This window comes from Eretmochelys imbricata, chromosome 8, assembly GCF_965152235.1.
Source record: "Eretmochelys imbricata isolate rEreImb1 chromosome 8, rEreImb1.hap1, whole genome shotgun sequence".
Classification (NCBI taxonomy): domain Eukaryota; kingdom Metazoa; phylum Chordata; order Testudines; family Cheloniidae; genus Eretmochelys; species Eretmochelys imbricata.
This window is the reverse complement of record NC_135579.1, coordinates 33,927,209-33,943,132: the sequence shown is the minus strand read 5'-3', so window position 1 is coordinate 33,943,132 and position 15,924 is coordinate 33,927,209.

The window sequence follows — 15,924 nt, the reverse complement described above, 5'->3', positions numbered from 1 at the left end:
CCAGAGTGGAGCCCCGCAGAGAGGCACGACAATTGGCTGTTGGGGTGACGAGCCAGTGCCTGAGAAGCGCAGTGTTTAAGGTGCCTCCTTACCCCGCCTTCCACTCAGGGTTGGAGGTGAACTCTGCGGATGAACCTCTGAACTCTGGGGCTGCACTGGCCAAGGACAGCAACTGTGAGTGGGGTGTAGAGAAGGGATGGGCACTTTTGGGTTGCTGGAGTTAAGAACCTATGGGGAAAAGGACACTGTCCAACTTACTTGGGGGTAGGTCTTTTGCTCATGGGTTATATTTATGAACCCTAGTTGAGGTGTTTTCCTAAATTAACGTTGAGTTACTTGCCTCCTTTTATTATTTTGCTACACACAGACTCTGTGCTTGCAACAGGGGAAATATTGCCTCTTAGAGGCGCCGAGGGGGAGGTATGTAATTGTCCCAGGTTACTGGGTGGGGGCTCGAGCCGGTTTCGTGTTAGTATTGGTGAAAAGAAATCCCTAGATACTGAACCCGGCCCTTGTTGCTGCTGGCTCCACCTGGTAGAAGGGTTACGCTTGGGAGAGAGATTGAGAGAGCACATGCATACATCCAGATGCTGGGATACTGGCTCTTACGGGTGTGTTCTTTCCCTGCTTTGCAACCTTTTGAAAACTGGAAAGTGTTCCCTGGGCATGAAAGGGAAACCATTTCCCGCTGGGTCTAGTGGTGAGTGGTGATCACTAGGACCATCTCTGACTTCCATTGTGATCGATGGGAATTGTGTCATTTGCTTCAAAGGGAGATGGAGGGATGACCCTGCTTGTTTTCCAGCATGCAGGGAGTTAATTCTCTGCTAGACTTGCCTGGGAATACAAGGCAGAGTTCAAGGCTGAGGACCCAGTGATGCGCTTGGAGGGAGCATGGGAAATTATCAATCAGGTACTTGGTTCCCAGTTGCAGGGACAGCAGAATTCAACACCAGGCTCTTTACAGTGCCTTAGATTGAAACTATGGTAAGAGAAAATGAGACTGGTATTCATAGATTTTCAGCAAATGAGTCTCAGCAGGAAAAGGCCCCTGAGGTGCCTCTCTCCTGATCACATCATCAGCTAGGATTTCCAGCCCTTCTCCCAGAAAGCAGGGGCAGGAACAAGCCGCAAAGTTTAGATCCACAGTAATAGTTCTTAGAATTTGTTTTCATCCATGGATCCCCAGGGTATCTCACAAAGCAGGCTGAGTATCCTTAGCCCCATTTTAGAGGTGGGGAAAATCAGGCCTAACTGACTTCTCGTGACCCAGCAATGGAGTAATGGACAGAACCCAAGGCTCCAGCCTCCCAGTTCAGTGCCTAATCCACTCAGTCAGGCTGTCTCATGCCCCTTGACTTCTTCTATGTGCTGGTGGCCACCTAGGCAAAGCCGTATGGTCTAGTGAGTAGGGTCCCAGGTTAGGATTTTGCGACACCAGAGTGCTTATTCTCAGCTCTGCCTGTGCCCTTCGGCGACTCACTTCACCTCTCTGTACTCTCCATCGTTGGTTGGTCTTGTTTCGGAAGGGTAGGCCCACACTGGAGCCGGAGCTGTAATTCCCAGCGTGGGTAGACATACCACGCTAGCTCTGATCAAGCTAGTGCACTAAAAATAGCAGTGTAGCTGCAGTGGCACAGGTGGTGGCAGCACAGGCCAGCTGCCCTAAGTACGAGCCTGTCTGAGACTCAAGGTGCATACTCCGGTTGCTAGCTCCGCCCATGCTATTTTTAGCGCACTAGCTCAATCAGTGCTAGTGCCAGTGTGTCTATCCAAGCTGGAAATTACATCTCCAGGGTAGGGCTACACCTCTCAAGGTACATCTACACTGGCCTGGATCAGCTGACTCGGGCTGAGGGGCTGTAAAATTATAGTGCAGATGTTTGGGCAGGCTCTGAGACCGTGTGAGAGGGGAGGGGCTCAGAGCCCAGGCTCCAGCCCAAGCCCAAAAGTCTACACTGTTATTTTATAGCCCCGCAGCCTGAGTTGGCTGACCCGGGCTCTGAGACTCAGTGCTGTGTGGGTTTTATATCGCCATTTAAACATACTGTTATACTGTAAACTCTTCAGGGCAGGGACTGACTGTTACTAAGTAATGCCTAGTCTATTGAAGCCTCTCGGAGTGACTGTACTAATAATAATCCATAGCCCCAAAGGTAATAAGAATCAGGGTTTGGGGAGCTCCCAGAAGGGACAGTCCCCTCCTGCATGCTAAAGAACCCAATTGCACATTGGAGTGTAGCATGGAAGGTGGGGAGGGACAGGCTGGAGCGTGGGAGTTGGGCTGGTGGATCTGCTGCTACGCCATGTCCTTCCTCAGTTATTTGGGGTTGGCATTGAGAAGGCACTGGGGGAAGGGCAGATTCAAAGTCAGTGCTGCAAAAGGCTGAACGGTGGCAGCCCAAACAATGGAATTAATTGCAGCTCCTGCAGATGAGAAGAAGGGGCAAGTGTAATTCAAATAACCACAATACAGTTTTATTTTCTTTCTTCTCCTGCCTTTTTAAAATTTATAAATATTTTGAAAACTTTCCAAAAAAACCAAAACAAAACTAAGTTATGTGTCCGTGACTCAACCCAGTCTCACCCTGTTCATTAAAGAAGAGAATCAGATTGTTACTGGAATTAATACAGAAATATCCTTCGGTTGACTAGGAAAGTAGAAAAAAATATACTTTAAACAAATCAGATATAATAACAGTACTGCTGGTATCCAGCCATGCTGAGAGCTGTCTGAAAGTCTTAATTATAAACTGCTTTAAAAAAAAAGCCAAAGAGAAAAAGAATTTACAATATAAAAGAAATAAATTAGATCTCTGATGCCGTATACATATTTAATCATTGGGCTTCAGATGAAGAGGAATCTTTAATATCTTCCATAATATAATTTCATTTGTGGAGAGTTTTCCATTTAGACTGTTTCCAAATGCTGTACAGAGCTGGGTGATGTTCTTCACTGGTAACTTGGCACCTGGGTCTCAGCAGCTTGGTTAGCCTATCCCGGGTCTGAACAGCCTCACTGCAGAGCCCTCCCACCTTACTGTATCCTCACTCTTCCTCTATTTGCCTGTGTGCATCTGGGGCATAGCACAATGGTTCTTTGTGCTGAGACGCTCTAGGATTCTTTCCTGATCGGTTGTGACAGGAGTTGTCTGTCCTTCAGGGGGAATTGTAGGAAGGCGTTGGAAGGCTATCAGCACTCAAATGCTGTTTGCCTGTGTCCTTACCTCAAAGTGGGCAGGTTCCAGCCCGAGTTGAAGCAGCACTGGATTCTGACCTACTCCCTCCCAGCCAGGTAAGCTAGCCCAGGCTTAAAGCACCTTCAAACCCAAGTCAGAGGTTTTTCTGTGTGGACAGTAGTGGGGGTTGGGTAAAACTCGGCTGAGAGCCTGGATTAACTGTACTGTGAAGACGTACCCCTGGAATAATAGAAAGTTAGGCCCTGATCCTGCAATTGACAGGGTCTAGGCAAAGTTCTGTGTTGCACAGCCCCACTGAAGTCCATGTGGGCACAGCAGTCCATCCACACATTGTCAGTTAGCTTAGAGACCTGAGGTAGTAAACAGCAGAACACTCAGTGAGAAAGGAAGAGGCAAAGCCAAAGGAGAAACGGTGGGGTTCGTTCATATAGCTCAGCTGGAATATCTCTCTGGGCAGAAGCATCCCCTGAATGAAAGCAACCCTTTGCTTTTGCCCCAGACATCTAGTGTAAGATGGTGGTGATAATAATGGGCCTTATTTTCAGAAGAGCAAAATGCTCAGCATTTCAGCTGAAGTCAGTGGGAGGGCACCCATTCATCCCTGCTGAAAATGGGCCTTTCTTGTATCTGGTGAGCACCAGGATCAGGGCTCCAGTGTGCTGGGTGTTCTTCAGATACCCATTAACAAGCAGTGCCTTCCCCAGAAAGTGGATAATCGATGGCGTGGAGAAGCATCATACAAGCAGATCATACAATGACCATGTCAGGGTCATTCTGCAGACTTGCATATGTTTGTTGTATTGCTTAGAGCTATTTTTGTATCTAGAGGGATGCAGGAGAAGGGGAGGAGATGTGCTAGGAGTGGGAAAGGAGGCTGTATTTTGGACCATTACTGTAGAATACTGTAGTCCTGCTTTACAGAGTCCTTCGTGTCCAATCCGCTACTCTGAAACACTTGGGGAGGCTATTCTCACCAGACATTTTAAAGAGGAAGATTACGATGCTATGAACAAAATTAAATGCACTACAGCCACCTGTATGATGATGACAGTGACTTAAAGTGTGATCGTAAGTGATGAAGGCCATGTTTACACTGAGTGCTTTCCCAGTATAGGAATATCCGTATGTTATGCTGGCACAGCACTCTGAGGGCTAGTCTACACTGGAAACTTACATCAGCATAGCTACATCTCTCAGTGGGGTGAAAACACCTGAAAGGCTATGCTGATCTAATCCCTGCTGTAGACAGAGCTGGGATGAAGGAATAATTCTTCTGTCCACTTAGCTATCATTTCTCAGGGAGGTAGATCACCTAATGCAACAGGAGAACACCCCTGTCGCTGTAGTGAGCGTCTACACTGAAATGGCACAGCTGTGCCACACTAGCATTCTAAGGGTAAACATAGCTCTAGTGTGGTCGTAGCTTCTACCAGCCAAGCTGTGCTTTTAGGGGCATAGCCTAACTCCTGCTCCCCAACTCTGAGTGAAACAAGCTATACCGGTAAAAGTGCACTTTTGCTTGTATAACTGTGTCTACACTAAGGGTTTCTGCCGGCACAGCTACGTTGATCAGAGATCACATCTCTTCACATCCCTGACCCAATGGAGCTGTGCCAACAGAAATCCATAGTATAGACATAGCCTAGAGTGATTGTTGTGAGGCTGTTCTCTTGTGGTGACCTCCAGATCCAACTCTTGGTAAGGAGCGGGGGGGACTACAGGCTGGGGATTTTCGGGTGGGGAGACCTAGAACCCCTCTTCATCCTGACCAAGGAAGGGATTGTTTTGTGCAGCGGTGAAGCCGAGGGCTAGGCAGGCAGCCAGAGGAGGAGTGGCTGTATGGCTATGGATGAACTGCTCTGTTTGCTCCCCACAGGAAAGCAGAGTTAGTTTACTCTCACCTCAGGGCTTTGCTGTTTCTACCTGCAGGCAAAGAAACTACGTTGGGGAGATATTCACCTTAACCAAGGAACTGGTTGCTGCCAGGGGTCAAAGCACTGCTCTGTGTAATACCCCATCAGCCTGGTTTTCACCTGCTCTGGAGGGTGAAATAAACCCTGCTGATACCTAGGACTGGTCCTCTGGTGCTCTTTGACGTGCAGAGCCAGCTGGGCCAAGCTGCCACCTGAAGACTCTCCCAGACGGGGAATGGTGCCAAGGTGATGCCCAGCCGTGCAAGCTGCCATCTGCCACTCAGCACCACCTAGGCAGGCACCTGAGAGCAGCACTTGGATCTAGAGCAGCTCTATGTACCATGGCCAACCTGGGATGAGATGAGGGAGTGGAGGTGTTTCGGTGCAGAAGCCCCAAGTGCTACAGTCTACGGTATCTGGGCCGTGTCTACACACACAATTTATACCTCTTCAACTAAACTGTTCTAGTTAAAGGGCTATAACCCCACTGGTGTGGATGTAGTTATACTGGTATAAAAGTGCTTACACCAGTTCAGTTTATTTCTGTATGAGAAGGGGAATAAGCTATACTAGCATAAAGTACTGTGATTCCAGCATCTACAATCCTTTCTTCTACATTAGGGATTGTGCTAATAGAACTATATGTAAAACATTCCCCCTCCCCGAGAACTGAAATAGCTATATCAGTACAAAATCTGTGTGTCCACCAGGCCTGAGATTGTAAACTCCTCAGGACAGGGATTGTCTGTCTGTTCTGTTTGCACAGTACCTAGCACAAGGGGGTCCTGATCTAGGCCCTACCATCATACAGCTAATACATGATCATTCTGGAGAGTGATGCACTTGGTCAATGCATGGTATTCGTAAAGCTAAGGTTGGGAGTTTGTGCCTCACCTGCCGCACAAAGGTTAAGTGTGCTCAGATACTATGGGGATGAGCATCATATAAGAACCTATATAGAACAGCAAGCTGGCTGCTAATTCATCTTCATCTGATAAAAATTTCTCTTGTCTTTGGGCATTTTTCCCTGTGGGTAACAACTCACTGCCCACTGGTGCCAACTCTTATGATTTTGTTGGGAGCCTTGCAATAATTGGTGTTTTTCTTAGAGCCCCAGCTGGTGGAGCCAGGTGACTGAGAATCTCAGCTTTCTTTAGAAAAAAAATAGCTTTTATCCCCCATGGTCATAGAGAAAAAACTTGAATATGTGAGCTTTGAAGGATCGAAATCCAGAAGACAAATACAAAGGACCCCAAATGTGGTGGTGGGGTTTTAAACCCTAATTATTTTTTAGTCAATCTCGTGATATTTTGGGAACCTGACTCATAATTTTTGAACTCGTGGTGTTGGCAATACTGCTACACAACGAATTTTATTTTGCCATTTGGGATCTTTACAACAGGAAAAGATTGTTTTCCATAATTCAGTAACAAATTCTAAAACTCCTGGATCACCAAATCTACTGATTTCCCCAAAACCTTCTGGACAACCCGTACTGTTGTATCCATTTTAGCTCAGCTTCTCTTGTTTCCAGTTAAATTTGCATCACTTTCACTTCATTAATTGATATGTCATATAAGACAAGCTGTATTCTTCAAGGAATTCTTTTAGTGGTTTGTTTACAGATGTTGGGTTGGGAATAAATGTGGAGAAAAAAATTGACCTTTCCCATAAGTCTTTGTAAATCTTTTTTATTTTTACCTGTTTCCAATTTTGGGTTTATTGCTCAATTTTTTTAATCAACTGCTTTCAGACTGAGAACATTAAGATAGATACAGTATAGAACACACTTTGGTTGTATAATTTTAATTAATCATTCCCTGTTTCTCATGAACTCATTAGCTGCTTAGCTAAATTGCTGACTTGGGAATTCTTATAAGTTTTTATATATAAAATTTAAATAAAAATATTATTATTTATTTGTATTGCATAACATGTAGGTCCCCCAGTCATGGTCTAGGACCCAATTGTGCTAGGCACTATACAAACGCAAAATAAAAAATGGTCCCTGCGCCAAGAGCTTTCAATTTAGAGGTATGTCTACATTAAAAGCATTACACTGGTGCTGCAGCTACACCACTGTAGCATAGACACTTGCTACAGCAATAGAAGGGGTTTTCTGTTGCTGTAGTAAATCCACCCCGTGGAGAGGAAGTAGCTAGGTTGAGGGAAGACCTAGCAGTGTTTAATCCAGGGCTTAGGTCAGTTTAAGTACATCTCTCAAGGGTGTGAATGTAGCTAAGTCAACCTAAGTTTTAGGTGTAGACCAGGCCTAAGAAAAATAGAATCTAAAGTTAAATATTACAGACAGTAAAACAAAGATCATTGTAAATAGTTTATATAATATTGAAATGAATTCCATATAGGAAATAGTCATTAAGTTATAAATCACACTACACTAATTGAAGGCTTATCACATCCTGGTAAGTTTACTCTGTTTCCGTGCTATTCTACAGGTTTCAGAGTGGTAGCCATGTTAGTCTGTATCAGCAAAAAGAACGAGGAGTACTTGTCGCACCTTAGAGACTAACAAATTTATTTGGGCATATGCGTTCGTGGGCTAAAACGCACTTCATCAGGTGCATGGAGTAGAAAAAAAAAAAATATATATATATATATGTATATATATATACAGCGTACTTGAAAAGATGAGGGTTGCCTTACCAATTCAAACAAGACAATTCAATTAAAGTGGGCTATTATCAGTAGGAGGAAAAATCACTTTTGTAGTGGTAATCAGGGTTGAATTGTCTTGTTAGAATTGGTAAGGCAATTTTCATGTACTCTGATATATATCTTCCTACTGTATTTTCCACTCCATGCACCTGATGAAGTGGGTTTTAGCCCACGAAAGCTTGTGCCCAAATAAATTTGTTAGTCTCTAAGGTGCCACAAGTACTCCTCATTGTTTGTGCTACTCTAGTTAGAGATGGCCAAAAGTTGAGAAGTTGTTTTCATAAGAAATTTTGAAATTTGTTTCCAAGTGTTTGAAAGGGACCCCATTTTTTTAAAAAATGAAATGGTTGGATTATTTTTAAAAAGTTTAACAAAAACATTATAAAAATGTTGCAATATTGTTACTAACATCAATATTTTAATAACATCTATAAAAGTTTAATATATTTTTAAAAATTGAGGAAAGGGGCAAAACAATTAATGAAAAACAAAATGAGTATGGCATTTTTTTTCAAGCAAATTTTCTCTAGAAAAAGATTGTAAAGAAAAGCACTTTTTTGTTCAGAAAACTGGGACCAGCTCTGGTCCCAGGTAAATAATTTTGCTTCCAAGAATCCTTAATATAGCTCCTTGACAATTTGTGACTGAGCAATCAAAATTTGTGGGACTGCCAAGGACAATTCAACCCAAAGCAGTTCTGAAGTTACAGATATAAATAATGACAGGTTTCAGAGTAGCAGCCGTGTTAGTCTGTATCCGCAAAAAGAAAAGGATGACTTGTGGCATCTTAGAGATGAAGTGAGCTGTAGCTCACGAAAGCTTATGCTCAAATAAATTTGTTAGTCTCTAAGGTGCCACAAGTCCTCCTTTTCTTTTTGCAGATATAAATAATCACTTAAATTACTAAAAATGTCAGTTCAATTCAAAGTTGCCTTCCCAGATAATAATGATAATTCACAGACAACTCTCTTCCTTGCATACATACAACACATTAACCCCAAGTACGCACGTAATGATTCAAATCATTTCTAGTTTCTCTGGAAATCCACTGGAATAGTGTAACCATCTGTAATGTAACCCTAATATTATATTATAGGGTTTGCTATAAACAGTTAAGTGACTTTAAATGACATTAAAACCAATGTTAAATTAATCACCTTATAAATCATACATTAATTAATAAAAGCTTCTATCTCATTTTGTAAGAAGCTGTCAGTTTCATGTGACACCAGAAATTATGTGTTGTCTCTAGGTTGTAATTGCTTAGGGATACATGGTTTGTCTCCGCTATTGTTTTCCAGGATATAAACACTGTTTTTTTGTTACAGTAGTGCTGTACTGAGCAAGAGTAATTAATTTTCCAGTCTCAGCACTCATATCACTTACTCAAGATTACTTCTTGGCATCTAGGCAGAAACTTGTTCAGGAAACAAAAGCGCATATGATACATCTAAATCATTTGCAGGCTTTGTAATTCAGGCAGGTACTCTATGAAAAAATACTTGATTTACAGTAACCATGTCATTGGATACGAGGAAATTCATGTCTCAAAGTCTTTGTCATTTATCAGGTGACACTGGTGGGCAGATATACTGTCCAGCTCAGTTTCACAGCTTGCAATAGCTGATCCACTGAGGTAGGTGGAAAGTTCACTTCAAGGCAGTTTTGTTCTGTTACAGCTGTGGTCTTCCTTTAGCACCTTGCTAATGCTTTCTTTTATGTATGGTAAATGAGAGGTAGAAGAGTTGTTGGAGGTTAGCTGATGGATCTAGCTGGCTCTCTGCCTCTTATCCAAATGTTTTTACCTTGCAAGAAGCAATTTGTTGAGAGCATTAAATGTCTCTAATCCACCCTGGCCAGAGCCCTGATGCAGAAAGGTAATTAAATAAGCCAGACAAGGATCTGGCCTCACTCATGGCTGGTATTGCAAATGTCACACATGATTACTTTATATGAATGCAACGAGAGAAGAACTGCTATTAAAGCTGATGCTAAGCAATTATAATGTCCGTGATGTCTCAGGCAAGTTCTAACTCAGGTGAGCCTGAAAAGAAATGTATTCTAAAATTGCCTGTCAATCATGATGTAGCTCCTCCTTCCTCCACAAACTAATTCTAAGTGGGTGAATAGTCCCGCTATTGTGGGGAACTTTCCTGGCTTCTGCACTACCCCAGTGAAGTGGGCTAGCGAAAGGATCTGAGTCCTCGCTCGCATTTCCTTTACCCAGTGGCCTCCCTGCCCTTGAGGACTCCCCTTCCATCTCCTGTCTGGCAGAGTCATCGTAACCCCAACAAGGCTGGACCCAGGATTCCTGGGGGGCTCGACCCCCAACCCTGCTGTGGTCATCTAGGACAGGGGCTAGAGTGTCCTCACTCCGGGGTACTCTCTCTATGCTGGGCACTTCTCTGATCCACTGACCGTTACATACAATTTAAAGCAAATGCAAGCTATTTAATCAACAATTAATTTTAAAAAGAATAAGGAAAAATGGGAAAGGTTAAAGGAAATACATCAACCTGCTCTGTGGCAGGGAACATCACAAACAGTGTCTCTGGAATATCAGGGCAGTTCACAGTCTGTTCCTTGTAAGTCCCAGGCCTCCTTCTCAGGCCCTGGCTTTGCTGCAGGGATGCTGTGGGTTGGACACTTGCTCTGGTGGTGGTCACACACTCTCAGGCTCTAAGTGGTAGGACCTTTCTTCCCAGTGTCGCCCCTGCCCTGTCGGGGTTATGATCCAAGCCTGGCCTGCAGAGCCTCTTGACTGAGGCGTCTTCCTGTGCTGGGCCTGCTGCCCAGGGTCCCCCTCGCTCTCCCCAACTGCTCACCGCACCCAGCTCCGGACTGCTCCAACCCCAGCTCCACCACTCTGTCTCAGCACTGCTGCATCTGCTGCTGCTCTGCCTCCAGCTCCCTGGGCTGCTTCTTTGGCCCCTCTGCCTCTGGTTGCTGCAGCTCTGCTCCCAGGACAGGTCTGCTCTGCAGGCTGCTTCTGTGACTTTGCTCCCAGCACTGACCTGCTTCCTGGGCTGCTTTTCTGGCCCCTCTGGCTCTGGTTGCTGCAGCTCTGCTCCCAGGACAGGGTCTGCTCTCTCTGGGCTGCTTTTCTGGTCCCTCTGGATCTGGCACAGCTCTGTTCCCCAGCTTAGCTTGGGCCCCTGCTTTCTCCTTAGCTCAGCCCCACTCTGTCTGACCCAGGCAAATCCAGCTCACCTGGAGTACGGGACCTCCCTGGCCTCCTGACTCCCTGATTAGCCTGCCCGCCCTGTCATTCAGGCTGACCTGGAGCACTGGCCTCTCCCCATTGTTCCTGGGGACTATCAGTTTCAGGGTCCTGATTTCCCATAGATCCACCCCTTTTAGTACTGGGAGCTAGCCAACGAAAACACCCCCACTGAATGTTAGTAAGGGGGCAACAGTCCCCTTACATAATCCCACTGCCTTCCTTATAGAACCAAAGGCCCAGTGACTTGATCGCACCACACTTTCTTTGTTATAGCAAACCAGTCCAACTGGAATCACACTTCCAATCAGGTATCAGAAACAATACCACATGACCCATCTGGCTGCGCTAATAACTGGTATTGAAAACATACCAGAAACTCAGTTTGCAGAGCAACATGTTGGCTGGAATTTGTCTGCATTAAACAGCCATGAGTATCAAATTCATAAATGCCTGTCGGTGAACAATCAGCAAACAGAAAAACAAGTCTGAAATGAGCTGAATGAATTGTTTGCAACAAATAGTTTACCCAGCTCTAGTCAGGACATTGGCCATCTGGAGTTTGTGCTAATCTAGCCTGGGTCTCTGTGAACTTGGCAGGAGCTACTCGTTTCCATCTCCCTGGGGCAGCATTTACTCCGGTGATGGCTTTATTTCTCTCTTTCAGAGGTAGACAGATGCTAATCTTGCTTCTCTGTGGCTTCTCTTCCAAGACAGTAGAGCTCCCTTCAGGCCCTTTCTTGCAGTCCTTGCGCATGCGAAACTCCCGGCCAAATCACTGGGAGCTTTGTGTGAGTAAAGCCTACAGACTTAGGCCCCCAGCTGTGGGTTTTTACCCCTTCGTGTCCATTTCCATTCAGCCTTTCTGTTGTCTCTGAAGTAAGGTCGTTTCCGTGGAGGGGGCACCGCAACTCTTATTGTAGGGCCCGTTGGACAGCGATATTTATCGTAGTCCTTTGAAACCCTCATAATCTGTTCATATTTCTTGACCTTTTGTGTCTACAGAAGAATCTTTAAAGATAAATGGCAACATTTTTTCAACAAAACAAGGCAGTGTTGTCTAGTGGGTAGGGTGCTGGGCTGGGACTCAGGAGGTCTGGAGGTTCCCAACTCTGCCACTGACCTGTTGTGTGACCATGGGTAAATCACTTCACCTGCATCTCCCCTCCCACCCTATGTCTCTCTTGTCCATTTGGAGTGTAAGTTCCTCAAGGTTGGGATTACTTCTTGCTATATATTTGTATAGTGTCCAACACAATAGGGCCCTGATCTTGGCTGGGGCCTCTAGGTGCTGGTTTAATTCAAAAAATAACATTCACAGGTCCATTTTAAAGTCTTAGGTGCTGACGGAAAGTGTTTAGCAGGTTTGTAGAGGCCCTTGCCGGGTTCACCGTTTGGGAAGCCTTTCCAGAACTGCTCATCTCACTGTTTAATTTTTGTTTTATTTTTCATGGGAACTGAAATGCTCCATTTACTTGTGAATTGCCCAGGAAAATTTGGGACCTAGCACTGCCCCTCTTATTTGCACAGGCTGCATCTCCCCAGCATTCCCGGTACTGCTATCTCCACTGGTGTGCGGACTATCCAAGTGGCCCCTGCTATTTTAATCACTGTCATCTAGCCCTGCTTCGTGCAGCTGCAGGCTTCACAGTGGTTAAAATGCCAATGGCCACCAGGAACTTGTCTGCATTAACACTCCCACCATGCTGGGCACCAATGAGGTCAAACCCTTTGAAGATACAATGGCAGATTTAAGGCAACCAAATCCTGGTGTAGACAAAGCCCAGATGTTTCAGCACCATGGAGGGGGACTCCGGGTAGGCGAAAGACCCCTGGCAGCAGGGCTGAGCTGCTGTGCTCATTCAGACCATCTTGAATGAGCCAAGAGCTATAATGGGGCAAATTCATCCTGGTTAATACTTCAGAGAAGTCTACAAGGCTACACCAGGGGCTCAGCTCGACCCATGGAGCTAGGAAGTGGTCTATCAGGTGGTGTTTAATGGGATCATTCTAGGTTAGGGAAGACTGGTGATGAACTGGGACCCTGGGGGTTGAGACAAAAGAAGATCCCCTCCTAGAGAGAGTGAGAGAGAGGGGGAAGGAGGGGGACAGCGCATACCTAGCAGCTTTTGCCAACCAAGGTCATAGTGAGAGGGTAATAACTCTTGGAGGCTGAACTCTGTTTCACATTTGTCTTATGAAGCAATGACATCTCTCTTATTAATCATGTTCACAGGGATGAATAACCTTGGAGATCTGCTTTCTTTGGATTCTCATCTAGTGTGTTTGTATGCCATTGTGAGTTGTGGTGTTAAACTCCATTATAACTTTCTCTGATGGCATCGCACGTAAGGGTGTTGCGCTCCCACGGCACGTTACCAACTGGAGTACCGCACTCAATTGCTGATCCAGCTCTCTGGTCCACTGAGTGGGATAGGCAGAGAGAGTGTGCAAAACACAGAGCCCCACAGTGGTACGTAGCAAAACCTGCACTGTCGTTACAGCCAAGCAGGCAGGCTGTGGCCTGAATATCCCTCTGAGATCAGCCTGTTGGGTTTGTGATCAGTGTGACTGGACACTGTGTCAGGGATATGAGTCAATGAGAATGTCCCCATTTGAAAGTGATAAGAGAGAAGGCGGCGTGTCATTGGAAGCTCCTAGGGAATAGGATGGAGATCGTCCCCTAGGATTGATGCACATTTTGTTAGGAGTTCAGATCATGGTGACAAATGAGCTAAATGTTTTCAGAGAGTAGAACAAAAATGAGTCCCCATTTGGGTTTGGAGAACCTGGTGGTGTGTTTGGGTTTCACAAAACTTCTCAGCATTTGGTGAAACATTTCTCCCCAAAATGTAAGCAAATCCTTTCTCCCAGCCGCCGGCATAACTAATTTTAAAAAAAGGAAAATCACATAATTTTTCAAATGAATATCTAGCCTTTTTGCATAGCACTTTATACCTTAAAAGAAATGACAGTAAACACCAACATTTAGCGTAGGGTGCATTGTGCCAACAGTGAGGGTTCTTGGATAAAAGGAATTCTTACTTTGCTTTTAGGAGAGCCGGGGGAGTAAAATAAAATAAAATAAAACCTGCATCATAACAGAACTTACTTTCTTCTGCCAGAGCCACATGAGATGTGAACCTCAATTGTTGAGTTGAGTTCTAAATCTCAAAACCAAGGGCCAAATGTATCCTGGCATAACTCCATTAACTACTCTAGTGTTACACTAAGGGTGACCCTATGATTTTTAATGGTGCTTCTAAATTTGGCAAAACAAGTTTTCTCTTCCTATCCTTTCCCAGAAATGTATTGCAAGCTAGTCAGTCTCTCTAAATGAAAAGCCCTGGATCAGAACAGTGGAGTAGCTCAGAGCCAAACTTTGCGAATGGTGCCAATCTCTTATTGAAAATCACAATACTCACAACAAAATGCCTTCCTTCCCTTTTCATCTCTATTCATCTTGTGCGGGTCAGTCTCTTGGCTGATATATGGAATTTTGCTTGGAATGACAATTCATGTACTTGCATTTTTGGACCCTTTCCTCATAAACAAGACAGGTTTGCATTCAGGCTCTAACTCCTAAGTTCATACAGGTGCAGCAGCATCTGATGGCTGAAAGGCTGTAAAAGCAAAAATCTGCAGATGTAAAACTGCAGCAAACTGTTCTGTGAACGCTGGCCCCTCAGCCAAGAACTGTTAGCGGTTCTGGGGAAAGTGCTTGGAACTGTAAGTTAGGATGGTAAAAACAAAATCTTATCCCTGCAGTCAATGGTTACCCTGGGAGATGATCAGGCTAGTGAACAATAAATTGAACACTCCCTGGAGGAAAGTGCACCAGGTAATGGGACAGTGCAGGAAAAAGAGGCTTAGTGTGTGGGATAAAATCATGCTATCATCTGCTGACAGCTCTGCATGGGATCAATTGAGCACCAGCTCTGTACTGGAGCAGGAAGGCAGAATACTCAAGATTATCTTCAAGTAAAATGCTAGTGTAGTAAAGTACTGTGTCCATCCCCATGCCCGACTGCCATCTCACTGTTAACAGAGCGGCCATCTGATGGGTCCGAGTGGCTCTATGGGACAGATGGTTTTTTTTTTAAAATTGGCCACTTTATCAGAGGGAGGAGGAGTTTCCAACACTGGGGAGGGGTCTGCCATGCCAGCTCCTGCATCTGTTGAGTGAGAAGGTCTCAAGCCCACGTGGGGAAGCAGGGTGTGTGTGTCAGAATTGGGTGTAGGGAGTTAGAGGGACAATGCAGGGAAGACTCTGCCATGTGTCCCAGCAAGGGCTGTGATACAGGGGGAGAATTCCTGCTTCCCCAGAGGGCTCAAGTTACCATCATGGAGGTTCCAGCTTATCCGCAGCACCTGACACCTCACATCACAGGGCAGCAGAACAGAAGCACAACACCTCCTGCAAGCGTTGTAGTTTGCCCCTGCTGGGATGCCCTTCCCCCCATAAGCCAGGCACCACCTGCAGCTGTGGGTTTAAGGGGAAAGATTGAAAATGCCATGGGAAGCAGAGACCATGCTCAGGTACCCCAGGAGAGCGTGGCTGCCCCTGCGCAAGGCTTAAAACCAGGCAACCTCAGCCACTGTTGGGGTGACGCCTCCATCTGCAAATTCTTGAGCCTGAAGGAAGAGCAGCCTTGTTCTCAGTGACTCCGAGTGACCCAGCTGCAGCTGACTAAGCTCTGTGAAGCAGAAATTTCTGGAGGGAATGTCTCTCTGCTCTCCAGTCACATTGAACAGTGGGCCTGGATCTCAGTTACACTGAGGCCTCTTTAGGCGACATCTGCAGTGTAAAGGGGGAAGACATGCCCCCTGACGATACCCCCCTGCACAGGGGCCTTCCCCTGATGGCATGCGGGGGAGTTAGGTGCCTAAATACCTTTTGAGGAGCTGGGCCTTA